This window comes from Schistocerca serialis, chromosome 11 (assembly GCF_023864345.2).
Source record: "Schistocerca serialis cubense isolate TAMUIC-IGC-003099 chromosome 11, iqSchSeri2.2, whole genome shotgun sequence".
Lineage (NCBI taxonomy): Eukaryota > Metazoa > Arthropoda > Insecta > Orthoptera > Acrididae > Schistocerca > Schistocerca serialis.
The window spans coordinates 157,040,173-157,067,317 of NC_064648.1; the positions used below are offsets into that span (position 1 = coordinate 157,040,173).

The 27,145-nt window shown below is 39.3% G+C and overlaps 2 protein-coding genes and 1 long non-coding RNA gene across 4 annotated transcripts in view; 2 read left to right on the forward strand and 1 right to left on the reverse strand.

The window, feature by feature from the left end:
• Positions 1-15,200, forward strand: part of LOC126426839 (uncharacterized) — a 32,005-nt gene extending 16,805 nt beyond the window's left edge. The window contains exons 1-3 of one of the 2 annotated variants that reach the window (XR_007576442.1): positions 5,542-5,732; positions 6,932-7,122; positions 14,979-15,200. This is a non-coding gene — a long non-coding RNA (uncharacterized LOC126426839). Of the gene's footprint in view, positions 1-5,541; positions 5,733-6,931; positions 7,123-14,978 lie in introns of those variants that run through there. The other variant, XR_007576441.1, reaches the window with a different exon arrangement.
• LOC126426830 (F-box/LRR-repeat protein 14-like) overlaps positions 1-27,145 on the reverse strand; it is a 624,998-nt gene that overhangs the window by 187,645 nt on the left and 410,208 nt on the right. The window lies entirely within an intron of this gene.
• The window catches only part of LOC126426833 (uncharacterized), a 158,127-nt gene continuing 146,985 nt past the window's right edge, over positions 16,004-27,145 (forward strand). Inside the window, exon 1 of the mRNA XM_050088857.1 lies at positions 16,004-16,253. The gene's annotated coding sequence lies outside the window, so the exon portion shown is untranslated. The remainder of the gene's footprint in view (positions 16,254-27,145) is intronic.

The window sequence follows — 27,145 nt, forward strand, 5'->3', positions numbered from 1 at the left end:
ATTTACCTGGTTGATATGTGCACTGGTTTGAATGGAGTGGGGCCCTACTTAGCCTCCTCTCCCCAACACATACATTAACCAGTTTTTCCACAGTTTTGAGAATGAAGGAGGACAGACTGATTGGTCTCGTATCCTTAGCCTTGGTATGATCAATTCCCCCTGGCTTTGGAATGAAGACCACCTTCACTGCCCTCCAAGCACTGGGAATGATTCCTACTGCCAGGCTAACCCTGAATAGCCTGCATAGGACTCATATGAGCTTGAAAAATTCCATCTGGGTCACGTGACTTGGATGGTTGGAATGTTCCCACCACCCAATTGATTTTATTAAAGTTCACACACACTCCTTGGCAAATTCGCAGTCCTCTCTTCGAGTGCCTGAGAACCATTGTCTCTCCAGGATCACATTGTGGACTGTGTTGTCTGGCAGAGCATATTAAGGAAAGTGAGTTTTGAGGAGCAGTTCCAGCGTCTCATGTGTTGTCTTTGTATATTCCCCATCCTCCTTCCTCAATGTAAATCCTGGATTGGTTGGTACCCTAGTGACAATCTTGTGCAGTCTTGCTTGTGCAGCCATGCTCTACACTTCCTCACAGAATGCCTTCCAAGATGCCTCCTTTGCTTGTCTGATTGCAAGATTGTATTTGACAAGGGCATCATGATATTTAGCCCATTGTCCTTTACTTCTCACAATATTAAACAGTCTAAGTCCCTGTTTTCTTTGCATTTCTAAGTTGTTATTCCACCAAGGCACACTCCTATCTGTGCACTTCTTGGTGATTGTGAAGTTGTCCCGATATGAGGTCACTACGGCAGAGGTAACAGCATCTGCTACTTCCTCCATTTCTACTGGATTCCTTATCGAGGTTTTAATTTCAAATAATTCTAAATCAAGGTCCCTCCTATATGTATCCCAGTCTGCTTTCCTGGGATTCCTTTAGGTCATGGTCTGTCTGATTCCCATTTCATCCTTGAGTTTAATGTATATGTGGTCTGATGTGGATGACTCCAGCACTACATGCCATTGTTTGACATGGCTGTCCATCATCATGGAAGTAAAGGTTTTGTCAATTACTTCTTCCCTTCTGCTATTCCTGAATGTGGGTTCATTGCCGCTATTCAGGACCTCTAAGTTGTTAGCTGAAAGGAGTTCAAGAAGGTACTCACCTCTACATCTGGTGTCCTTGCTGCCCCACACTAGGTTGTGGGCACTGGTGTCACATCCCACCAGCAGTTGGTCACCTTGCTGATGGAAAAGTCTCTACCAGTCTCCTCACCTCCAAGAGAGGAGGAGAGCTGTCTTCATAAGGGAGGTATGCTGATACCAAAACAGTTTCCCTTGTGATGCCTTCCACATACTGAAGCATTTTAATGGTCACTAAATCCCTAGAGCACAAATCCACCACTGGCATGAAAGAAATTCCATTTCTTACATAGATGCTTGTTCTGGAGTTTCTTAGATTTCTAGCATAGATCAGCTTACCTCCAGTGCCACTGAGGCCCGATACACCACCTTTATATAAATACGGTTCTTGTATCGGGGCCACGTCCACTTCCTGCCTTCTCAGGCAGCGACTCAGGGCTGCAGAGGCCCCTTTTACTGTGCTGCAGATTAAACTGACAGTGACCTGCGAGAACACTAAAAACAATTTCAGGTCCTGCTCTCGCATCTCCTTCAGGGACTTCTCTCCGACCTCCTCTACCAGGGTTCATCCTTCCAGTGCAGCCTTCTGGTTGACCAATCTTCAGTCAGTACTTTTGGGTTCTGGGCCCCTATTTTCCCAAACTATGTCTTAGGAGAGACTTCCTTAAGGATCTTTGGTTCCCATATTGGTATCTTTGCAGTCTTAAGAAGCTCCACTGCATCTTAACCAGCAACTTTGCATCTTTCCATTGGGATATCATGAGCACCTTTTCCTTAAGCCATTCCACCGTATGTACCCCCTCACAGACAAAGATGAGGGCACCACGATCTAGATAGACCCTCCGGAAGTTGGGTCTTGGGCCAGCGCCCCCCCCCCCCCCCCCCCCTCCTGCCCCTCCCCAATCTTTTCAAAGAGGGCCATCTGTACAAGTTCTTCCTGCTATGAGGTGATGGCCTTCCTGGATAACTGCTACCCTAATAAGCGATAGTGCAGTGCTATAGGTCTGTTTCCCTATTTCTTGCCTCAGTTTTTTCTGAACTCTCTTATCCAGGGAGGAGGGAGTCTCTGATTCCTCCTTATCTGCTGGCTCCCTGTCTTTGACCTAGTGGGGGTCTGCTTATCACCTTCAACCTGAGACAATTTTTTTCCTGTAGGTCTTAGGTACAAGTCCCTTTAATTCCCTCCACTTGTCTTTAGGAAGCCATTCTTTCCCTTCCTTTTTCCACTGTTCCCTGAGTAGTTTCCTCCTCTGAGCCCCAGACAAGCCTTTGAGCTGATCTAGCTCCTCGGTTACAGTTCCCACTTCTGGCTCAGGTCTAGACGGTGATTCAGTAATGGGAATGCCTCCCATCAGTACTGACCCCGATGTCTGGATATCTGAGGTCTCATTTTGCCCCTCAATTTGTTTTTCTATATTTTCTTTAATCGTGTCCGTATTGGTTCCCCGAGATTTGGGAATCTACAAGGTCCACAACACATATATACGCGGTGTAAGGCTACTTACTCAGGGAGGTTGCCCGGTATCCCTGAGGCTACTTTTGCGACACATCTTCCCATGTGCCATGCACCCCTCGGCACGGATCGCATCACACCTTGGGTTGGGTCAGGGAGTTGGGTAGGACTAGGAGTGGATGGGGCAGATGGGATGTTGTGGGCTACTCTTAGTCTGATCCATCGGCTGAGGGCTTTCCAGCAGCAGTAGGTCCTCAACCTTCGGCATAGCCCTCAGCTTCACGCAGATACGCAAGCCTCTCCATCCACACGGACAATGCTTCGTCATGGCGGTGCCCCCCAGAGAGGATGCTAATACATACCTCATTTCAACAGTATGAGTATTAAACTGGTGCAAGTCTCCTGGGTTTTCCTTTGTAAAGGAACATTTGAAAACAGAGTTAAGCATTTTAGTTTTTGCTTTGTTACCCTCAGTTTTGCTTTCTGTCTCTTTTGCTAGTTTCTGTACCCTAAGTGTGGTGACACTAACATTCTTTGCGTATAACCAGAATAAATATTGTTTGACAATGTTCTGCTGTAGCACTTACTTAAGGCTTCACACGTTGCTCTCTTGGAGGCCAAATGTGTTTAATTTGGCACCTGTTTATTTATGATCATTTGCTTTGTTGTACACCTATTATGCAGCAATCTCTGTTTCTTTAGAAGTTTCTCTACTGTACCTGTATACCATGGGTCCCTCCCATTAGGAATAGTTCTACTGGGTACATATTTATCCAGTACTTGGTCAAATATACTTTTATGATTGAATATTCTCATTTATTCGGTTAAGAAGTTATTGTAATTGTTACCTGTAGAAATATGTTTCCTGATCAACCACATGGGGATCTTAGTTTTGTAATTGCCTCAACATTTTCTTGGCTGAAGTTCCTACATATTTTTTTTTGTGCAGTCTGAATTTAGTTTTGATAGTGATACAAATTGCTCTGCATGGTCTGATACTCCTACATGTAGAACTTCATTCCTTTCACATTGCAATTATAACTGCTTACAACATTATCAGTAAATGTTGAAGCATTTACTGTAACACTAGCGTTGTTGTTGTTGTTGTTGTTGTTGTCGTCGTCTTCAGTCCTGAGATTTGTTTGATGCAGCTCTCCTTGCTACTCTATCCTGTGCAAGCTTCTTCATCTCCTAGTACCTACTGCAACCTACATCCTTCTGAATCTGCTTGGTGTATTCATCTCTTGGTCTCCCTCTATGATTTTTACCCTCCACGCTGCCCTCCAATACTAAATTGGTAATCCCCTGATGCCTCAGAACATGTCCTACCAACCAGTCCCTTCTTCTAATCAAGTTTTGCCACAAACTTCTCTTCTCCCCAATCCTATTCAACACCTCCTAATTAGTTATGTGATCTACCAATCTAATCTTCAGCATTCTTCTGTAGCACCATATTTCGAAAGCTTCTATTCTCTTCTTGTCTAAACTATTTATCGTCCATGTTTCACTTCCATACATGGCTACACTCCATACAAATACTTTCAGAAACAACTTCCTGACACTTAAATCTATACTCGATGTTCACAAATTTCTCTTCTTCAGAAATGCTTTCCTTGCCATTGCCAGTCTACATTGTATATACTCTCTAATTCGACCATCATCAGTTATTTTGCTCCCCAAATAGCAAAACTCCTTTACTACTTTAAGTGTCTCATTTCTTAATCTAATTCCCTCAGCATCACCGACTTAATTTGACTACATTCCACTATCCTCATTTTGCTTTTGTTGATGTTCACCTTGTATCCTCCTTTCAAGACACTGTCAATTCCATTCAACTGCTCTTCCAAGTCCTTTGCTGTCTCTTAACAGAATTACAATGTCATCGGCGAACCTCAAAGTTTTTATTTCTTCTCTATGGATTTTAATACCTACTCTGAACTTTTTGTTTGTTTCCTTTATTGCTTGCTCAATATACAGATTGAATAACATCGGGGATAGGCTACAACCCTGTCTCACTCCCTTCTCAACCACTGCTTCCCTTTCATGCCCCTCGACTCTTATAACTGCCATTTGGTTTCTGTACAAATTGTAAATAGCCTTTCACTCCCTATATTCTACCCCTGCCACCTTCAGAATTTGAAAGAGAGTATTCCTGTCAACATTGTCAAAAGCATTCTCCACGCCTACAAATGCTAGAAACGTAGGTTTGCCTTTTCTTAATCTTTCTTCTAAGATAAATCGTAAGGTTAGTATTGCCTCATGTGTTCCAATATTTCTACGGAATCCAAACTGATCTTCCTTGAGGTCAGTTTCTACCAGTTTTTCCATTTGTCTGTAAAGAATTCGCATTAGTATTTTGCAGCCGTGACTTATTAAAACTGATAGTTCGGTAATTTTCACATCTGTCAACACCTGCTTTCTTTGGGATTGGAATTATTATATTCTTCTTGAAGTCTGAGTGTATTTCGCCTGTCTCATACATCTTGCTCACCAGATGGTAGAGTTTTGTCAGGACAGGCTCTCCCAAGGCTGTCAGTAGTTCTAATGGAACGTTGTCTACTCCGGGGCCTTGTTTCGACTCAGGTCTTTCAGTGCTCTGTCTAACTCTTCACGCAGTATCATATCTTCCATTTCATCTTCATCTACACTCGCTTCCATTTCCATAATATTGCCCTCAAGTACATCGCCCTTGTATAGACCCTCTATGTACTCCTTCCACCTTTCTGATTTCCCACTTGCGTACTGGTGAAAATTCAGATTTAGCCCATTAGTGTCTCTCTCTGCTTTTCAATGTGAAATAAATTAATGTGAAATAAATTTGCCATCAGTACTTGCATCTGTGTTGAAGTCAGCAAATGTAACTATTTGTCACACATTTTTCCAGTTTTTATTTTATATAACAATGTTTCAAATTTCTCTTAGAATACCAAGCTTGTGTGGTACCCAGGGATGTGATGCATTCTGACAATTAATATATTATATGTTTGTAACTTCCGTGCAACCACTTTCATTGTAATTCCTCCACTTAGATGGCTAAAACTCTCTCTGATTTCATAGTCTACCGAGGACTGAACTAGTACGCAAGAGCTTCCATACCCAGCAGCTCTATATAAACTGGTAGCCAGTTCATAGCCTGTAAGTTTATTGAGGAAGTGGATATTTTTAATTTTAAGCTACTGTTCATTTAGAAATATTACCTTTACTGATAGTTTCATAGTTTCTAAATGAATTTGCATATCATAAAGCTTGCTAGCCATTACTTCAGACCTACCTTAAATGTTCAAATACATAATAAAATTACCACTCCATACACTATCAGGTAAAGCATTTTTAAAACTACAAGGAGTTCCATTTATCTAATGACCGCACACACATGGCTGACTTTGCCAGCCACTGGAGCCATGCAGGCCTGTCGAGTGTATCCTGTGCCTCCCTGTTAGTGCCACAGTAAGCGCCTTTCCAGCCGGTGCCATTGGAACAGCAAAACAAACATCACGAGTCTAACAGTGACTCTGAAAATGCAGCAATGGCAATGCCGAAATACTCCAGTGCACAATGAGTGATCATTTATAATTTGTATGTGCATCCAGAACCCACTAATGTTGTCCAGAAGTTTTTAAATGCTCGAATTCCAAGTTATGATGCAACTCACAAGTTAGTGAAAAAATTTCGGAAATGGGAAGTGCTCATGACAAGAAGTGCAGAAGCCCATCTTGATGGCATTGCATATCACTTGGACAATATCCTTAAAAAGTCTTTTGGACATCTTTCACATTGAACACAAATTTCATGTACCTCTGTACAAAGAACTACTAAGCTATATGGGCTAAAGTCATATAAAGAAACAGTAGTGGAAGAATTTACCTAAACATGGTGATCGGGCTGTCCGTGTTAATATTTGCAAGTGGGTTTTGAAACATGTACCTGACAGTGAAGTTGGTTGATACCTCTTTCTGTTTTCAGATGAGGCACGACTCAATTTATGCGAGCATGTTAGCCCTCAAAACTGTCTATGTTGGAACACTGTCACAGCTATTCTGCTTCACGAGGAACCCATTAATGGCCAGAAAATAGTGTGGTGCATAGTTAGAGGTGACAGAATAATGGGCCCAATAATTTTAATGACACAGTTAACTGTGAAAGGAATGTGCAAGACTTTTGTAACCAATTTTAATGAGTAGAGTTAAAAGAATGAAGCATAGTATTTTTTCAACAAGGTGCAGTAGAGGCTCATATGGCAAATTTTTCTTTGCATACAATTCACAAAGTATTTTAACAACAATATCTGGCACAGTTGAAGTCCCAATTTAACCCTATCAAATATTTATTTGTAGGGAGCACTAAAGGCCAAAGTAGCACAACAAACCCACACATGTTACAGGAATTCAAGGATAATATCCATGAGTCAGTTCATTCACTTTCTCAAAGAGAAGTACATTGTGTGACAAATAATTTCTTCAGTAGATGTGAGGAATGTGTGGAAAAAAAATGGCATGTACTTCCAGCATCTCAATGCATGAAATAGGTGAGTACAAAATTTATTTACATATGCACTGGAAAGAAAAAAAAAATCACAACACCAAAACTAATTGATGTAGAGTAATTAAAAATTGTAGGAATAGATTTGGCTAGATAATATTTATAAGTATGTAACATTGCAAGGTTACGGGTTACGTAAGTGCAAGATACCATTGCAGATATGAAATGCTGGTGAATTAATAAGCGGTGTAACCACCAGAACTTTGAATGCAAGCGTGCAAACGTGTATGCACCATGTTTTACTGGTGGTGGATGTCAGGTTGTGGGATGGAGTTCTATGCCTGACACACCTGGTCGATACAGGGATGGTTAATACTGTTTGTGGATGAGGCTCGAGTTGTCATCCAGTGATGTCCCACTTGTGTTCAATTGGAGGCAGATCTGGTTATCAGGCTGACTCAGGTAACACATTGACACTGTGTAGAGCACGTTCGGTTACAACAGCGATATGTGGGTAAGCATTATGCTGTTGGGAAAAAAACCTGGATTTCTGTTCACAAATGGCAGCATTACAGGTCGAATCACCAAACTGACATACAGATTTGCAGTTAGGGTGCATGGGATAACCAGAAGAGTGCTCCTGCTGTCATAGAAAATCACACCCCAGACCGTAACTCCAAGTGTAGGTCCAGTGTGTCTAACACACAGACAGGCTGGTTGCAGGCCCTCGACTGCCCTCCTCCTAACCGACACAAAGCCGTCACGGCACCGAGGCAGAGGCAGCTTTCATCAGAAGACACAACATACCTCAACCCTGCCCTCCAATGAGCTCTCACTTGACATCACTGCAGTTGCAAATGGTGTCGGTTTGGGATCAGTGGAATCCGTGCTACAGGACGTCTGGCTCGGAGCTGTCCTCAAAGTAACTGATTTGTAACAGTCCACTGTGTCACTGTGGTGCCAACTGCTGCTCATGTTGCTATTGCAAATGCCATACAATGCTCTAGAGCCGTACGCCAAACGTGACGGTCTTCCCTCTCGGTAGTGCTGTGTGGCCATCAGGAGCCCGTCTTCTTGCGACTGTACGTTCTCGTGGCCACTGCTGCCAGCAATAATGTACAGTGGCTACATTCCTGTCACGTCTTTCTGCAGCAATGTAGAACTACCATCTAGCTTCCCATAGCCCTATTAAATGGCCTTGTTCAGACACAGTGAGGTGTTGATGGTGGCATCTTTGACACCTTAAAGGCATTCTTGACTAAAGCGCGCATCATTTATGATGGCGGCCGAGTTTAGGTTTGTTCTGTCCATCAAAACACAGTCAGCCAACAGAGAGAACAACGTTGCCAGAGCTCGACTGCAGTGCAGAGCATGGACGAGTGTCTTTAGTTTTAGAAACGTTCAGTCATAAATAAAGTAATTGAACAAAAGCAATGTCTTGATAGCTGACTTTCTTTTATAGAAAGTTTGGAAAAAGCATTCTTAATACCAATTGCTTAATATTCTATTAATTAATTAAACCAAACAAGCAATAAGCCTCCTAATTCAGGTGATAACAAGGAAAGGTGTTTGTATCATTCTCACTAACCACTTTTTCGCAATAAAGAACAGTGGTAATCGTTTATTTCCTATTGAACTTCAACGAAACGTGAGTAATTCATAATCATACCAACAGTGTTTGTCGGTATTTTGCGTGATAGTTTAAAGTCCTCTGGGAGATATGCTGAACGATGAGCTGCGTTAGCGTAATAGTTAAAGTGTATGACTGCTAAGCGAAAGGTTCTGAATTCAAACCTTGATCAGTGCTCAATATTTTCTTTATTTAAATACAATATCAAAGTGTCTTACTTCATGAATTTTATTCGTTTGAATGTAATTTTTTGAAATTTCTAGTGGCAACTAAAATCAACCATACAGAAAGTATGCACTGTGGACTTTTACCTCTGCAAACTCTGAAAATTTCGTGCAATGGTTTACTGCATCTAATGCTGCACAATAACTGCACTGAACATCAAAATAAAATTAAGTCATTTATGGGGGGAAGGTATCAGTCAAGAAGATGTGTAAAAATCAAATTTTTGGGCCAAATAGTTTTTGTGAAATCGAATGATAATGTGTGTCATAGCAGTTGAAACACGATGTGTCTGCACAGGCGAGCAGTGCAGTGATGACAAAATCACGCACATCGCGGAATGCGGGGAGCACGTCTCTGTAGCAGCGAAAGGGTTAATGCGGCCGTGGTGGCTTTACTTCATAAACTGCACACTTCCCCCTAAACGTAAGTTTGTGAACTATACTATGGCGTTGCTTCTCTTGGCATGTACAACTGGCATCGCAGCAATCTCCCGCGTCTGGGCAGACATGCGCGAACCACCAAGATAAAAGAATGGAACTATAACATCATTTCACCATGTTCACTCTCAAAGGTAATTAATGCTCAGGACCATTATAGCATGTATGTAAAGCAAGATGGTGATACTGGCATCACTCCTATGTGACTGTCCCAAAATCGGAACAGCACCATCTTTCAGATGTAGCAACAAGCCTACCTACTTCAGCTTATGTTGCACATCTCCTCCTTGCTGTTGCTCACCATCTACTGCACCACGTGTGCAATGGTCAGATAAATGGAAGATCCTGTAGTTTGGTTGCAATGTAAAGGTGAGTCGAATACTTGCTCTGCGTGTTAATATTGGGCCAGATGAAGTTTGGAAAATTAGCCCATTTCTCTATTTTCTCTGCATGTGAGCATTTAAGGCAATGGCTTGTTTGTTTTTACAGCTGCTCTAGCACACTATTTCATCAACAGCTTTGTTTTTGTCTGATGTTATTCTCTTCTTACTAGATCCAATCAGTTATTGCCCGTGCATTGCAAAACTAGCCTTTTCGTAACTGTTGTCATCAAGAAGGTTTACAACAGAATTGACACATTCTTTTTCTACAGTGCTTATCACATTTCTGAACTTTACCCCATGCTTAACAACACCTGACATCTCTTTAGCAGACTTTGATACAAAGTTTGAAACATTGCGTGCTTGTCTCTGAATATTTTGACTTGAATATTTTGACTTGTATTCATTTTTGGGTGACTGCAGAATTGTTTTTTGAAGATTGTGTGTATGTTTTCGAAGGCTCACTTTTACACGAGTCTTAACACATTGGTGCTATCTTCTACATTCCCAAGTACAAACTTTTTATTGGTTTCATTTCAGATATGTGTAAAATATCGTTCCTCATCTGCTATTGCTACGCAATTATTTTCTAAATTGTACTTTTTCATTTTTTTTCAATGTAGAGTATTTTTCTTTTACACATGAGCTAAATGTTTCAAAACTATTACTTTTGTCCACTTTTAAACTATTTTGCATTTTTATTTGTGATACTTCATCATTTTTGCAGTGCTTGAATTATTGAGGCCTTGTCTCATATGATAATGGTGTTCTGTTTTTTACATGTCTTTGTTACACAAGCAGCATATGATTATGAGTAGGCCACCATTACCAATATCATATTTGTTCTGCTACAGTTTTTGTGAAACCTCTATTTACAACTATAACCCTGGATACCTTTCCTAACTATTTTGTAATGCACATTACAATTATTACCACATTTTACTTAACTTTTATCAGAGCAGTTTACCCTAGTCCAATCATTGCCATCTTGTGAAACTCAACTATCAAACTAAAATGTTAAATGGCATTAACAGCATCCCCCTTACACAGAGGCAATCTTAACTCCTTAACAGTAAGTTGAGAGTTGCACTAATAGTCTCTGCCTCAGGTATGAAAATGGCTTCAGAATGGATGAACATAACATGTGGATTGTCACAAGGATCATTACATGACCCACTCCTTTTTGTAATCTACATAAATGATCTTCCATTGACTATAAGGGTCAGTTCAAATACTGTAATATTTGCTGATGACACAAGCATACTAACTGAGAGTCCAAACTGAGTCCTGGCAGTCATATCTCAAATGAGAGCTTAATATGCATACAAGTGTTTTGCAGCTAACGGTTTAAGTCCTAACCTCACACAAACTCGTATTATGGAATTTCAAGCAAACAATAATTACTTTTTAACAACACAAGTAGACATTAATGGTCATACATAAGTTAATGAAGAAGCTCTGTTTGAATATGCTATGCCAATAGATGCATTTCCTATTGTGTTGACCTAAAGACAAGAGCAGTGGTTTATTTTGCATGATTTCTAACCCTGCTGCCTTATGGGATTTCTTCTGTGGCAGTGCAATTAAAGTAAATAAAGTTCAGCAGAACTGACCAGATAACTGTATATATTAGATGGGTATTTTTAAGGAGCTTGGAATTCTTATTCATTTACTTCTTAACATTTTTGTTGTTGATAAAGAAAATCAGGTTCAATTGAGCTGTGATATTCACATTAAGAATACAAGACATGAAAATAATTCTCAACCAGACATTGCTTTGTTGTCCAGGGTGGAGAATAGAGCTATGTATGCTGTTGATAAGATACTCAGCAGGCTCCCATCTAACATAAAGCCAAAAATTTGGGATCCCTACCAATTCAAAAAATAATTAAAAACACATCTCATTACTCACTGTTTCTGTAAATTATCTGGGCTTTCATAATTGGGGGATCTAAATTTCTGTTATGGGCATGGTAGATAATAGTGTTTATGAAACTCTATAACAAGTAACAATGCACTTTAAACAGGACTCAGTATTTATAGATGTAAAAATATTTTCTTTGAAAGAGAGAACAGTAATTAAGTGAATACTACACTACTAATAGTGGATAAACAGCAGTCATGTAATATAACTAAGTATGTAAATGACATAAGGTGGAATAGCATTGAGCAGTGGAGTGATAGTTCTCAATATGTAACAGAGATGGCTAGCCGAAGTGGCCGTGTGGTTCTAGGCGTTGCAGTCTGGCACCGCGAGACCACTACGGTCGCAGGTTTAAATCCTCCCTCGTGCATGGATGTGTGTGATGTCCTTAGGTTAGTTAGGTTTAACTAGTTCTAACTTCTAGGGGACTAATGACCTCAGAAGTTGAGTCCCATAGTACGCAGAACCATTTTTTGTAACAGAGATGGAATTTCTGTGTTTTGTTTGTCTCATATTAATATACACCTTCATTCATTACACATCCCTGAGGATTGTCATTGGTGGGGTCTAGGGAACATGAGGAATGAATGAATGAATGAATGAATGTGTAATGCTCTTTACCTTATGAATAACTATTTTTGTTTTTGTTTTTGTTTTTGTGAGTGTTGCAAGCTTGGAGAGTAAGCAACAGTTTAAGGGTGCAAAAGGCCTTAGGGTCAAACATCAGTATTTGCAATTCTTTTTACTTCTTTTTCTATTATTGCTTGCTTCACCTCTGCTAGTGATTTAAAAAGTGAAAAATTCCAAGCTGCTCCCACTGTGAGACTACATTAAACTGAAATTACTGCCTGTGTTCATTGTTAGAGAGCTTGCAATTAAAAAAAATTAATAAAAAAAACAAAGGGTATATTGTGTGGTGTAGGACCATTAATTAATTTATTTATTTATTGGTGCTGTGTATCTATAACTGCACAGTATAAAAATATATTGGGCTATTTCTTAAGTACTATAAACATTTCTTGAACTTTTACAAGTCATTCTTAGCAAGAAATGATACTATACAATATTTTGTTTATTTGTACACTCTACTAATGCAATCCAAACTGGCACTACAGTTCTGTGTTTCTACATAAAGTGAAGTTGTGCTTGACAGGTAATCCTTCACAATCAATTTGAAACTGTTTACTTCCATTTGTTTACTTGTTTTATGTAATTCTTTATAAAATTCAATGCCATGACATAATATGCCATTCTGTAATAGTGGTGCATTTCTCTGTTATACATGTACAGTATATGGGGTGTGAAAATTTATAACAAAGAAAAGGGGAAAAGATTTCCTCAGTATTAATTTAGAATGCTTGATAAGCATTTGTATGACAAACAGATGCAGAATAGTTGTTATTCAGGTGAAGAGTTACCAAAGGACAATCTGCAAATTTGAGTGGGAGAGAACACATACTTAAACTATTGTCACACAGAGCAGGAATTCAGATGTCAACATTGGCTGAACTGAGTTTCTGATATCAGAGTGAGAAAAATGCATGTCGAGGAGTACTTCCAAACATGCAGACCAATACTGAGCATGTCAGATGTTCTAAACACACATCTGAATGTGGACAAATGAGATGGAAGAACGCCAACCAAGTTACTGGCAGGTCATCTCTTCCTTTGGTAGTGCTAGAAAGAGCATCAAGGCCACTTAAGACATGAGATTAATTACATGTTTTGACAGATGTGATGAAAGGAAAGGAATGTTTGTACAACTTGCAAACTGTTATAAAAAAACTCTCCCAGTTAGATTGTAACTGGGGTATGTTGAAAGGTGAAAATCTTTCACCCACAGCTATGCAGTCCAAAGGAGTGTTGTGTAGAATTTTTAAATGAGCCAAAATGTGTTCAACATTCATACCAACAAGAAAAGAGAAGGCATGCAAAGTTCTTAGATTTGTCTGTTAATTATGCAGTAAGTAGGGCAAAATTGTGCAATTTTGCATAAAATGGAATTTGGTTGAGCACTATGTTCACAAAAAGCTAAAACAACTCCATTGACATTCAAGGCACTTGGCCACAATTTACTTTATGGGGTGTGTGTGTGTGTGTGTGTGTGTGTGTGTGTGTGTGTGTGTGTGTGGTGTGTGTGTGGTGTGTGTGTGGTGTGTGTGTGTGTGTATGTGGGGGGGGGGGCTGTTTGCACATTTCCTTTACATTGCATACATCATTAAACGTTTGTATGGATATTATTCAGGAGTTAAGCGTTAGGCCTATAAGTGCAAACATGTGAATGGGAATAAAAACTATTCAAGCAGTTTTACACAGCCAGTTGTGAAGTGCACCGGCACAAACTGTACCAGTTCACATTTGTCGAAACCATCTTTGTCTAGCCAAGGAAAACTTGATGTTCAGCACAACAGTTTTTTACATTTGTCGAAACCATCTTTGTCTAGCCAAAGAAAACTTGTTGTTCAGCACAACAGTTTTTTACATCTAGATGTGCAATATGAGATTTTCATGCTGCAGCAGACTGTGTGCTGATATGAAACTACCTGACAGATTAAAACTCTGTTCTGGGCCGAGAGTCAAATTTGGGACCTTTGCCTTTCGCAGGCAAGTCCTCCACCAAATGAGCTACCCAAGGACGTCTTACGCCTCATCCTCACAGCTTTAGTTCTGCCAGTATCTCATCTCCTACCTGCCAAACTTCACAGAAGCTCTCCTGTGAACCTTGCAAAACTAGCACTCCTGGAAGAAGGGATACTGTGAAGACATGGCTTAGCCACAGCCTGGGGATGTTTCCGGAATGAGATTTTCACTCTGCAGTGGAGTGGAGTGTGTACTGACGTGAAACTTGCCCGTGAAAGACAAAGGTCCCGAGTTCAAGTCTCAGTCGGCCACACAGTTTTAATCTACCAGCAAGTTTTAGAAATGAGTGTGTGTCATATTATGCATCAGCAGCTAGGTAGTGAAGTGCTACTGCTTGGTCATGCTGCACTAATACAGTGAACTGTTGTTTATGTAGGGGCCTTATTTCACTTCTTTTTAATCGTTTTGGAACATTTCAGATAGCATAAATGTGTCTATACCCGTTTTCCACTTATTGCTTGTGGTACTATTGTTGTAATGTACTAAATTATAGAGTGCCGAAGAAATGACAGTTGTGATTAGCCAAATAGTCAGCTTTGACTAACTGAAGTTTACTGTTGTAAGGTTTTATTTTCTGTCCATTGCAATTTTAAGTGAATAATTTGAGTATACACCTCCCAAAGTCAAGCCTGTATGCTTTATCAAAATCTTTGTTTTATGTTTCAGACAGAAGATAGGAATGAAGTGCCAACCTGTTCTAAACTGGGAGTGCAGTCTGTAGCAAATTATGTGGAGAGTTTGTGTAGCAACAGTAGTAATACAAGGTGTCCAACAAAGGACTTGCTAACATTAGAATTAAATAGCATGAAAATAGTAGAACAGACATTATGTTTATTGTGAAAGCAGTAAGAACTTTATACAGAAGCTTTGAAATAATAGTTACAAAACATGGAACTGTCATAGCAAAACAATGTACTTATAAATAATACTCCAAAGTTCAGAGCAAGCAGTTAATCAACTTCAAATGGAGAGGCAGCTTGTAAATGTTGGGCCGGTGGCAGCTGTAGTTACTCCTGAAGATGTCACCATAGTTTCTGAAAGAATACAGCAGAATATGAGGAAATTTGCCCAAACAATTTCTATAGAGGCTGTTTTGAAGTGTTCAAGCATGCATACACTACTGAGAAATGGTCCACATCTGTTCCTATTCAAAATACAAAGCCACCGGGTCATATCTGTAACCACTATGAGATAAAGGGCTTACTGCAGACCAAATTCTCACAATATTTGAAGGATTTGGTGCTGGCTGCATCTGGTTTACTGGTTAGGGATACATCCATCTGAATGTGTTGGAGAATAAGAAAACTGGCAATTTTGGGGTACCAAAAAGCCCCTTTTGTATGAAGAAAAACCATTGCATTCTCCTAAAGCTATTGTTTAGGCTTGTGATATGCAGCAGGCATACAATCAGCCCTTACATCATGCAAGAATCAGTAGCTTGTAAACATTACTTTATAATTTTTGAAAAGTTTGTCATCAAACAGTAAGCATTAGAGCATCAATGTGCACTGAGTGATTCATGCAAAATGGGGCCTGACCACATCCAACCAAACAGGTGTTCCACTTTCTTGAGGAATACTTTGAGAATAGGGTCATTGTGTGGATTATCCCATTTTTATGGACAGAGGCATGGAAAGCCTCCATATTCACTCAGTCTGACTTTTGGGACTACTTTTCTGGGACACGTTGAAATACATTATCAACTGGGACCATCCCACCACACTGGATGAATATGAACTGTTTGCATTGCAACTGAATCCTTAATAAAAAGAAAATATGGCTTCGAATTCAATTTTTCTGAATCTACAAGAGAAAATGCTCAGTCAGCTACATGCATTGACAATATTTTAACGAATTATGAATTTGAAGATGGATATAAATTTTGTCTAGATCTAGGAATTTCTGATCATTCAGCATTATTCATTGAGCTACCCCGAGCAGGTAGAGAAGTCCCATGTAAAAAAGCTTATGTAAAAAAGATCTTCAACCAAGAAACTTTGACTCTATTCCATGATAAGCTCAAGGAAACAGAATGGCACTTTGATAAAAATATTTCATGCACAGCAAATTTTGAAGCATTTCTAGGGGATTTTCTAAGTGTTTTCAATGAAATGTTTCCACAAAAGACTTATTTTAATAAAATGACAAAATTAAAATGGATCACTAAAGGTCTAAAAATCTCCAGTGCTAAGAAAAGGCAGCTACATAAGGAACCAAGACATAATAAAAAAAATTGAATTTATTGAATATGTTAAACGATACAAAAGTACATTTAAGAAAGTTGTCAAAGCAGCAAAGCAAATGACAAATAATAAATTATTCTTAAAACATGAGAATAAATCAAAGGCAGTGTGGTCAGTTGTAAAACACGAATTAGATATCAAAGCCTCTAGACATGGAATTAGTACAATTAAGCTTGAAGATGAGATCATTGTAAATCCGGCTAGAATTTCAGAATGCTTCAATGAGTTCTTCATTAATGTAGTGAAACCAGAGGTTAATATTGCAGATTATGAGAACAATGTATGTCCCTTTGGACTAAATCATAATTCTGAATGCCTCTTTAAATTCAAAACAGTTTCAACAATAGATGTAGAAAAAATTGTATTAAAACTAAAAAACAAAAATTCTGCAGGTTGGGATGGAATACCAGCAAAAGCCCTTAAATTTGTGTGTAAAATAATAGGATATCCACTATCTAAAGTAATAAACCAATCCTTTGAACAAGGAAGCTTCCCAGAGGTACTGAAGTATGCAGAAGTAAAACTGTTGCTCGAAAAAGGATCAAGAGAGGATATGGGGAATTATCATCCCATCTCCCTCCTTCCAGTCCTATCAAAAATCTTTGAAAATGCTGCTGCTATGCAGATTCAAAATTTTATGGAGAAATATGATATTATTACGGAAAACCAATTTGGTTTCCAGCGTGGCAAAAGTACTACTGATGCAATTAACAAGTTTATCGACAAGATCAGCACATCATTAGACAACCATAATAAAGTAGCAGGAATATTTTGTGATCTCACAAAAGCCTTTGGCTCTGTAAATCATGCACTGCTCATCTATAAGCTTGACAAGAGTAATGTTCTAAATTGGCTTACTTCATACTCATCAAATAGGAAACAAAGAGTGATTGTCTCATCAAATGCAGCAAATTACTATTCAAAATGGAAAACAGTAGCCCAAGGTGTCCCTCAAGACTCGATTCTAGGACTTATTTTGTTTTTGTTCTATATAAATGATTTACCGAACAATATAAATGCTCCATTGATTTTATTTGCATATGACACATCTGCATTAATTGAAAACCAGAAGCCCAAAAACATCCCTCTCTACATAATAAACGCAATGAACAAACTAGAAACATGGTTCCAACTGAATGGATTAAGATTGAACATCCCCAAAACCCACATGGTCCAGTTCAGAACAAAACAGTCAAAGCCCCAAGAAATTAAAATAACTCATAAAAATCAGGATATAGAAGAAGTGGATTCTGTCAAGTTTTTAGGGTTAAACTTAGATAAAAATTTAAATTGGAATAAACATGTTGACTACCTGCTAAACAAATTATGTAGCTTTGCATTTGCTATGCAAATATTAGCTGGTGCAACAGACATGAATACAAGGAAAATTGCATACCACAGCTACTTTCAATCAGTTGTAAGGTATGGTATAATTTTTTGGGGAAATTCAAGCAATATATTGCGCATAGGAAAGATGCAGAAAAGAATAATAAGGAACATGTGTACTGCCCATCAAATGGTTCAGATGGCTCTGAGCACTATGGGACTTAACATCTGTGGTCATCAGTCTACTGCCCATCCAAGGACATCATGTTGCCTACTATTTGAAAAACAACAGCTATTAACAGTTCCCTCCTTATACATTTATGATATTATCATCTTTCTACATAGCAATTTAGAGTTATTCGAGAAAAACTGTTTCAATCACACATATAACACGAGAAACAAAGACAATTTTATGCTTCCCACTAATCGCTTAAACCTATATGTGCGGTCTCCTTAGTATATGGCAACGAAAATTCATAACAAGCTAAAAGGAAAGAATGTTCTGAGTATGAACCTAGAGACACTGAAATCAAAGCTATATGATATACTTGTCAAACGCTGCTACTACACTGTTGGGGAGTTCACGAAGGATGAACTGAACATTTGAGCAGGATAAATTTACTTATAGTCTTGTGTGTAAATGTAGCTATCCATCACAAAAAGGAGGAAAGAACAATAAAAGTTTATATTAATGTTAAAATTCTTTGTACCAATTAGGCCTAAGTTATGTTATCCATTTTTTTGACCTGTCTCCTGTACACTAATCATATGATTAGAAATTGTAAGTTATGAGACGAATAAAACACTATTCACTATTCATTTCCATACATTTCAAGATGTGTTAACAAATGATGATCAGTGAGCATTTTGAAAAGATTGTGATGTGATTGCAAAGGCTGCTTGCTAAAGATAAATTTATTTATGCATGCTGATAAAAGCGGACATTATACAGTGCCTTAGCAGTTTTTCTATGTAGTATTCATAACTTCTGTACAAAATTCTTTGTGTTCAAAATTAATCTGCCATTCATTCAATTTTTTTCTTTTCTGTGTTAGTTAATTATAAATCAGGGAGTCCTTGGTTGGCTACCCTTTATATTTATAGTTAATGAAAACCCAGCAACTACACACACAATTCTTCAGTCCGCAGATCTTCAAACTTCCACTCCTAGGTACTCCACAATGAAGAAAAGGGAGCAGAATGATAAATATGGTCCTGCAATTGAGTCAATCACTAATACACTGCAGGAAGTTGATGATGAAACAGATATTTTTGCTAAATTTTTGGGAGTGTAAATCAGAAAAATTGTGCCAAGGAGAAAAGGGATGTAAATCTAATATTAATGAAACTCTTGTGTAAATCATTAAATGAATAAATTTTATATTGGAATGTAATTTGCTTTAGGACTATGGAGTTATAATCTGCACTTTTCTTTTTCCTTCCTCTTTTTTTTAACTGTGAACTCTGTTCTTCAATATTCGCTGTAGAACTTCATGCTACATTCACGCCAAGAGTTTGGAAAAGGTAAATATAATGTTCTAGGCAGCAATTTATGCTGGTACATGTTGTGTTTGCTAAGACTGAGTAAATGTATCACGAATAAATATAGCATGTAAGGTTTTGGCAGAATGTAAATAATATGGGAGTAAAGGAAACAACCTACCAAATAGGAGAATCATTAATTTGTCAACAGAAACACAAAAAAGAATGGAAATTTTGCTACCTTTTGGATAGGCCTATCATACACTGAAGACTATCCCAAACAGGCCTTTTTTGTGGTGTCTGGGGTTTGAGAATTTTTTGAGTGGTGAGGATTTTTTTTTACATTTTGGGCCTATATGTGTAAAATTACATTTTTAAACATTCTCTTGCATGCTTCTCTCATCCAGTCTTCGAACAAATGCATACAACAATAGGGAGTTATGGTTACAGGTTCTGCCACAACTTTTCACTTTGTAATTTGGCAAAACAACAAGGGCTATATGTCTGTGCTGTTTCATGTGTCAAGTAAGTCATCGGTGCATTTATTATTATTTTATCTCAGTTGTTTTTTATCTCATCATTGAGGAATAGGCAAAAAAAGTGTGTTTTAATATTAATCTACAAAAGGAATACAAATTTGTGTAATGACAGTGACAATGAATCTATTTATTGCACAATATGTAATGGAGTACTTCCTGCCGCATGTAAATGGAAAGCTGATATTAAAGACTATGCAAAAACAGCAATATGTTATGTAGCAAATGTATACTGAACAAAGTAATGTAAAATGCCTCTCTGTAAGTGATTAATCACTGGGACTTCAGACAGTTACTGATGTCAAGAGAAAGGCAAGGAACAACATTTATGATACACATGAAACAGGACAGATTATAGGTGTGGTATGTCTTCTTGTAAAACTCTAGGACTGTAGACAGGAAAGTAGCATATAGTAAACAGATTATGGTAGTGGGCCAGCTCTTGTCACAAGAGTACAATCCTGAACCTGAGCTGGCTGTTTCTCAAGGAGTTCCTTGCGGGGTAGGGGAGTGGCTCTGTACATAAAAAACAGTATTTCATTTAAGTACATAGACGTATCATGACACTGCACTGAACAGATATTTGAAAGCTGCACAGCATTAGTTGAATTTAGTGAAACTAAACTTCTAATTGCTGTTGTTTATAGGTCCCCTAACTCCGCCTTCAGAGCATTTTTGCTTAAGCTAGAGAGGGTTCTTGATTCACTTTGTAGGAAGTACCAGAAGTAGTTATATGTGGTGACTTCAATATTAATTTTGTACATGATTGTGCAAGAAAAAGGGTGTTGGTAGATCTCCTAAATTCATATGAGCTGATGCAAACTGTGTTTTTCCCAACTAGGGTGCAGGGGAACAGTAGCACAGTCATAGACAATTTTTTTATTCATTCTTCATTACTAGATGGGCATTCTGTTAGTAAAAGGGTGAATGGCCTTTCAGACCGAGATGCACAAATTTTAACACTAAAAGGTTTTTGTACTCAACCAATGTCGTATTTAATTACAAACTATGTAAGAAAGTTAATCCAACAGCAATAGAGAGTTTTTCAAAACTTGTCAAGGAACAAGAGTGGCAAGATGTTTATAGTGCCAATAATATAGATGATAAATACAATGCTTTCCATAACACATTTCTCATGCTTTTTGAGAGTTGCTTTCCATTAGAACATTCTAAATGGGGTACTAGCAGTAATGGACAGCCCGGTTGGCTGACTAGTGGGATAAGGGTATCATGTAGAACAAAGCGGGAATTATATCAAAATGTTAGAAGTAGTCACAATCGAGCTACAGTAGCCCATTACAAACAGTATTGCAAGGTGCTTAAAATATTATTAGCAAGGCAAAAAGTATGTGGTATGCAAATAGAATAGCTAATTCACAGGATAAAATTAAAGCCATATGGTCAGTTGTGAAGGAAGTGTCTGGTCAGCAGCAGAAGGTTGATGATATAAAGTCAGTTTGCAGTAATAATATTTCTGTTACTGATAAGTCAGATATATGTACAGTATTTAACAATAATTTTCTGAGCATTGCTGGTGAATTAAATACAAATTTAGGTTCTACAGGAAATCATATAAATTTCTTAGCAAATGCCTTTCCGAGATTGATGTCTGAAATACTCCTCTGTGATGCAGACAAGAGGGAGATTGAGTCAATAATTCAATCACTGAAGACTAAGGACTCTCATGGTTATGATGGAGTGTCTAGTAGAATATTAAAGTACTGTGCTGCACATGTTAGCCCTGTATTTAGCCATATTTGTAATTTTTCCTTTAGGAATGGTCAGTTTCCTGAGTGATTAAAGTACTCAGTAGTAAAGCCGCTTTATAAAAAGGGAGAAAGGGATAATGTAAATAATTTTAGACCTATTTCTATGCCATCAGTGTTTGCAAAAGTTATCGAAAAGGCTGTGTATGTAAGGTTAATTGATCATTTTATATCACAAGATTTGCTATCAAATGTACAGTTCGGATTTAGAAGTCATTTGACAACTGAAAATGCTATATTCTCTTTTCTCTGTGAGGTACTGGATGGGCTAAACAAAAAGTTTTGAATGCTTGGTGTATTTTTTGATTTAACAAAGGCATTTGACTGTGTTGATCTCACAATATTGCTCCAGAAGTTGGACCATTACGGAATAAGGGGAGTAGCTCACAATTGGTTCATCTCTTACTTTAGCAACAGGCAGCAAAAAGTCATTATTCACAATGTTGATAATGGCTGTGATGTGGGATCTGAGTGGGGTACTGTCAAGTGCGGGGGGGGGGGGGGGGGGGGGGTGCCCCACTGATCAGTGTTGGGGCCGCTCCTGTTCCTTATTAATATAAATGATATGCCCTCTAGTATTATGGGTAACTCTAAAATATTTCTGTTTGCTGACGACACTAGCTCGGTAGTAAAGAATGTTGTGTGCAACAGTGACTCGGTTTCAAGTAGTGCAGTACTTGACCTCAGTTCATGGCTTGTAGAAAATAAACTAACGTTAAATCACAGTAAGACTCAGTTTTTACAGTTTCTAACACACAATTCAACAAAACCTGACGTTTTAATCTTGCAGAATGGGCATATGATTAGTGAAACTGGACAGTTCAAATTCCTAGGTTTTCAGATAGATAGTAAGCTGTCGTGGAAAGCCCACATTCAGGATCTTGTTCAAAGACTTAATACTGTCATTTTCACTATTTGAATGGTATCGAAAGTGAGTGATACTTCGACACGTAAATTAGTCTACTTTGCTTATTTTCATTCACTCATGTCGTATGGTATTATGTTTTGGGGTAACTCTTCCCATTCTAGAAGGATATTTTTGGCTCAGAAAAGGGCAGTTGGGCAGTAAGTGGTGTGAGTTTCCAAACCTCTTGTCGACCTCTGTTCACGAGTCTGGGTATTTTGACATTGGCCTCTCAATATGTAAATTCCTTATTGTCATTTCTTGTTACCACTATTAGTTTATTTCCAACAATAAGCAGCTTTCACTTGGTTAATACTTGACAGAAAACAAACCTTCATTTGGATTGGAATTCCTTGACTCTTGTGCAAAAAGATGTGCAGTATACTGCTGCATCCATTTTCAATAAGCTGCCACTCGAATTCAAAAATCTTAGCAGTAATACACGCACTTTCAAATCAAAACTGAAGAGTTACCTCATGGGTCACTCCTATTCTGTCGAGGAGTTCCTTGAAAAATTAAGCTGATTCTCATTGTATTGCTGATAGCGTTTGCTTAAATGTATGGACTGATTTTCTTTCAGGTTCATGAACATTTATTTTTATCTGTTATTGCTTTTATGTTGTAAGTTCATGTACTGACACATTCCATGACCTTGGAGATTTGCTCCTCAATTTGGTCCTACGGAGCTTGACATGTAAATATATAAATAAATAAATAAATAAATGCAAATAGACCCCGGTTGCTGGTGTTTTCATTGTACTCTACAGAGCATCCACTTGCTATCAGATTCTGTTGACTGTGTACGTGAAAATCCAAGATTACATCTCAGGAATTTCAAGTGGGGATGAGGTGGATGTACTGGAAAAGGTCATGTGATATTGTGGTACTATTACTGACGCTGGCAACAATATGTGCATTACCTACATGCCAGAATTTGTGTGCTTGGTGCTCACACAAAAGCTAGATTCTCAATACAACTGTAACCTGAAAGCAGTCCACAAAAAAGTCACATTAATAGGTAATTGCTGTTGTGTCAAAGAGCTATTTACATGTCTTGGTCTCCCTCTATAATGTTTGCCCTCATACTACCCTCCAGTAACCAGATTGATAATTCCTTAGTATGTCTCATATCAGCAGATCACTTCATCTTTTCTCCTCAGTTCTATGTAGTACCCCATCATCATTAGTTAAGCCGCTGGTGAAGTATCAGTGCAGCAGCAGTGCTGTAGCGAGTCGCATATATAGCTTCCATATTTGTTTTGTAGTTTGATTATTAGTTTCTTTCTAAGTGTTTGTGCGCTTGCATATTTAATTACATAAAATCCTTGCATATTCTCGTATTTGAGAGGAGTTGTTAGATATTAGCAGTAGGACGGATAGGGTTTGTGTGTGCTGTGTGCGGGCGCAGGAGGAACTGGCTGCGGTTCGCGAGCAGCTGAGTGTGCTGTTGGCCACGGTCAGCCGCCTTCAGGCTGCTGCCTCGAGGTGTAGCGACGGTGGAGGGTCTGGCGTGTTGCTTGAGACAACCCAGGTGTCGCTTGCTGTGTCCACTGACTCAGCCACCGAGGCACCTTCTAGAGTACCTGGCGCATTGGGGCCATCCTCACCTCAGGGTGAGTGGCAGACTGCAACGCGTTTGTGGCGCTCGAGGCAGAGGGTCAATGTGGAGGCTGTCCGACAGGCCTCGCCCGTTCGTCCTGTCATTGGGCAGGTGGCCGCTCCTTCAGCAGAGCCTGAGCAGGCACATGGGGGCAAAAGCTTGCTGGTTATTGGGAGCTCCAAGGTTAGGCAGGTGATGGAGCCCCTTAGGGAAATAACGTACAGGGCTGGAAAGAAATCCAACGTTCACTCGGTTTGTCTGACAGGGGGACTTATCCGAGATGTGTAGGTGGCCTTGCCTGTGGCTATCAAGCATATGGGGTGCAGTCGTCTGCAAGTAGTTGCTCACATCGGCACCAACGATGCCTGCCACTTGGGTTCTGAGGCGATTCTCAGTTTGTACAGGCGGCTGGCGGATTTGATCAAGACTGCTGGCCTCGCACATGGGGTGCAAGCAGAGCTCTCTATTTGCAGCATCGTTCCCAGAATGCATCGGGGTCCTTTGGTTTGGAGCTGGGTGGAGTGTCTCAACCAGAGGCTTCGTCGACTCTGTGACGGTCTTGGCTGCAGATTTCTAGACTTGCGCTATTTGGTGGGGAATTGTAGGACCCCCCTATATAGGTCAGTGGTGCACTACACAAAGGAAGCGGCTACTCTGGTAGCAGAGTACTTGTGGCATTCACATGGGGTTTTTTTAGGCTACGCAGTAGTGTGAGCTGTCCTGATGAACACTCAGCAGTCGACGTGCATTCAGGGAAATCGGGACGCGCTCAGTGTAAAGATACTTCAGCTATCAAGATATTAGCAGTAAATTTTCAGAGTGTTCAGAATAAAGTTCCTGAATTTACTGCCCTCCAAGAAGCGTGTGGCGAGAAATTTATTCTTGGGACTGAGACATGGCTGAACCCTGAGATAGGAAGTTATGAAATATTTAGTGAGGGTTGGAACATGTATCGGAAAGACAGATTAGACACCGTAGGAAGTGGTGTCTTCATTGCGGTTGACAAAAATATTGTGTCTACTGAGGTCGAAGTAGATCCAAACTGCTTCTATCAGTTTTTCCATTCATCTGTAAACAATTTGCGTTAGTATTTTGCAGCTTTGACTTATTAAACTGATAGTTCAGTAATTTTCACATCTGTCTACACCTGCTTTCTTTGGGATTGGAATTATTATATTCTTCTTGAAGTCTGAGGGTATTTCACCTGTCTCATACATCTTGCTCACCAGATGGTAGAGTTTTGTGAGGACAGGCTCTCCCAAGGCTGTCAGTAGTTCTAATGAAATGTTGTCTACTCCCGGGGCCTTGTTTTGACTTAGATCTTTCAGTGCTCTGTCAAACTCTTCACGCAGTATCGTATCTCCCATTTTATCTTCCTCTACATTCTCTTCCATTTTCATAATATTGTCCTCAAGTACATCGCCCTAGTATAGACCCTCTACATACTCCTTCCACCTTTAAGCTTTCCCTTCTTGGCTTAGAACTGGGTTTCCATCAAAGCTCTTGATATTCATGCAAGTGGTTCTCCTTTCTCCAAAGGTCTCTTTAATTTTCCTGTAGGCCTATCTTACCCTAGTGAGATAAGCCTCTACATCCTTACATTTGTCCTCTAGCCATCCCTGCTTAGCAATTTTGCCCTTCTTGTCGATATCATTTTTGAGACGTTTGTATTCCTTTTTGCCTGCTTCATTTACTGAATTTTTATATTTTCTCCTTTCATCAATTAAATTCATTATTTCTTCTGTTACCCAAGGATTTCTACTAGCCCTCACCTTTTGCCTATTTGATCCTCTGCTGCCATCACTATTTCATCCCTCAAAGCTACCCATTCTTCTTCTACTGTATTTCTTTCCCCCATTCCTGTCAATTGTTCCCTTATGATCTCCCTGAAACTCTCTACAACCTCTGGTTCTTTCAGTTTATCCAGGTCCTATCTCCTTAAATTCCCATCTTTTTACAGTTCCTTCAGTTTTAATCTACAGTTCATAACCAATAGATTGTGGTCAGAGTCCACATCTGCTCCTGGATATGTCTTGCAATTTAAAACCTGGTTCCTAAATCTCTGTCTTACCATTATATAATCTATCAGATACCTTTTAGTATCTCCAGGGTTCTTCCATGTATACAACTTCACTAATTCCCATTATATCTAACTTTAACCTATCCATTTCCCTTTTTAAATTTTCTAACCTACCTGCCTGATTAAGGGATCTGACATTCCACGCTCCAATCCATAGATTGCCAGTTTTCTTCCTCCTGATAACAATGTCCTCCTGAGTAGTCCCTGCCCAGAGATCCGAATGGGGGATTGTTTTACCTCCGGAATATTTTACCCAAGAGGGCGCCGTCGTCATTTAACCATACAGTAAAGCTCCATGCCCTTGGGAAAAATTACTGCTGTACTTTCCCCTTGCTTTCAGCCGATTGCAGTACCAGAACAGCAAGGCCATTTTGGTTAGTGTTACAAGGCCAGATCAGTCAATCATCCAGACTGTTGCCCCTGCAACTACTGAAAAGGCTGCTGCCCCTCTTCAGGAACCACGCGTTTGTCTGGCCTCTCAACAGATACCCCTCCGTTGTGGTTGCACTTATGGTACAGCTATCTGTATCGTTGAGGCACACAAGCCTCCCCACCAACGGCAAGGTCCATGGTTCATGGAGGGGGATGACTATGGTTACAAAAGTTAAAAAGTCGATCAAGAAGGCTAGGAGAGTATTCTTACTAGAAAGAGCAGATAAGTAGTTGTTAGCATCCCACTTAGTAAATGAATCGACTTCATTTACTTCCGGTACGATGGATGTGGAAGAATTATGGGCAAATTTTAAACACATCGTAAATCACACAATCGACAAGTATATATCAAAAAAGTGGGTTGCAGACAGTAAAGACCCACTGTGGTTTAACAGCGCAATTCAGAGAATGCTCGGGAAGCAAAGGCAGTTGCACTCGCAGTACAAGAAAGATCAGGAGAATGA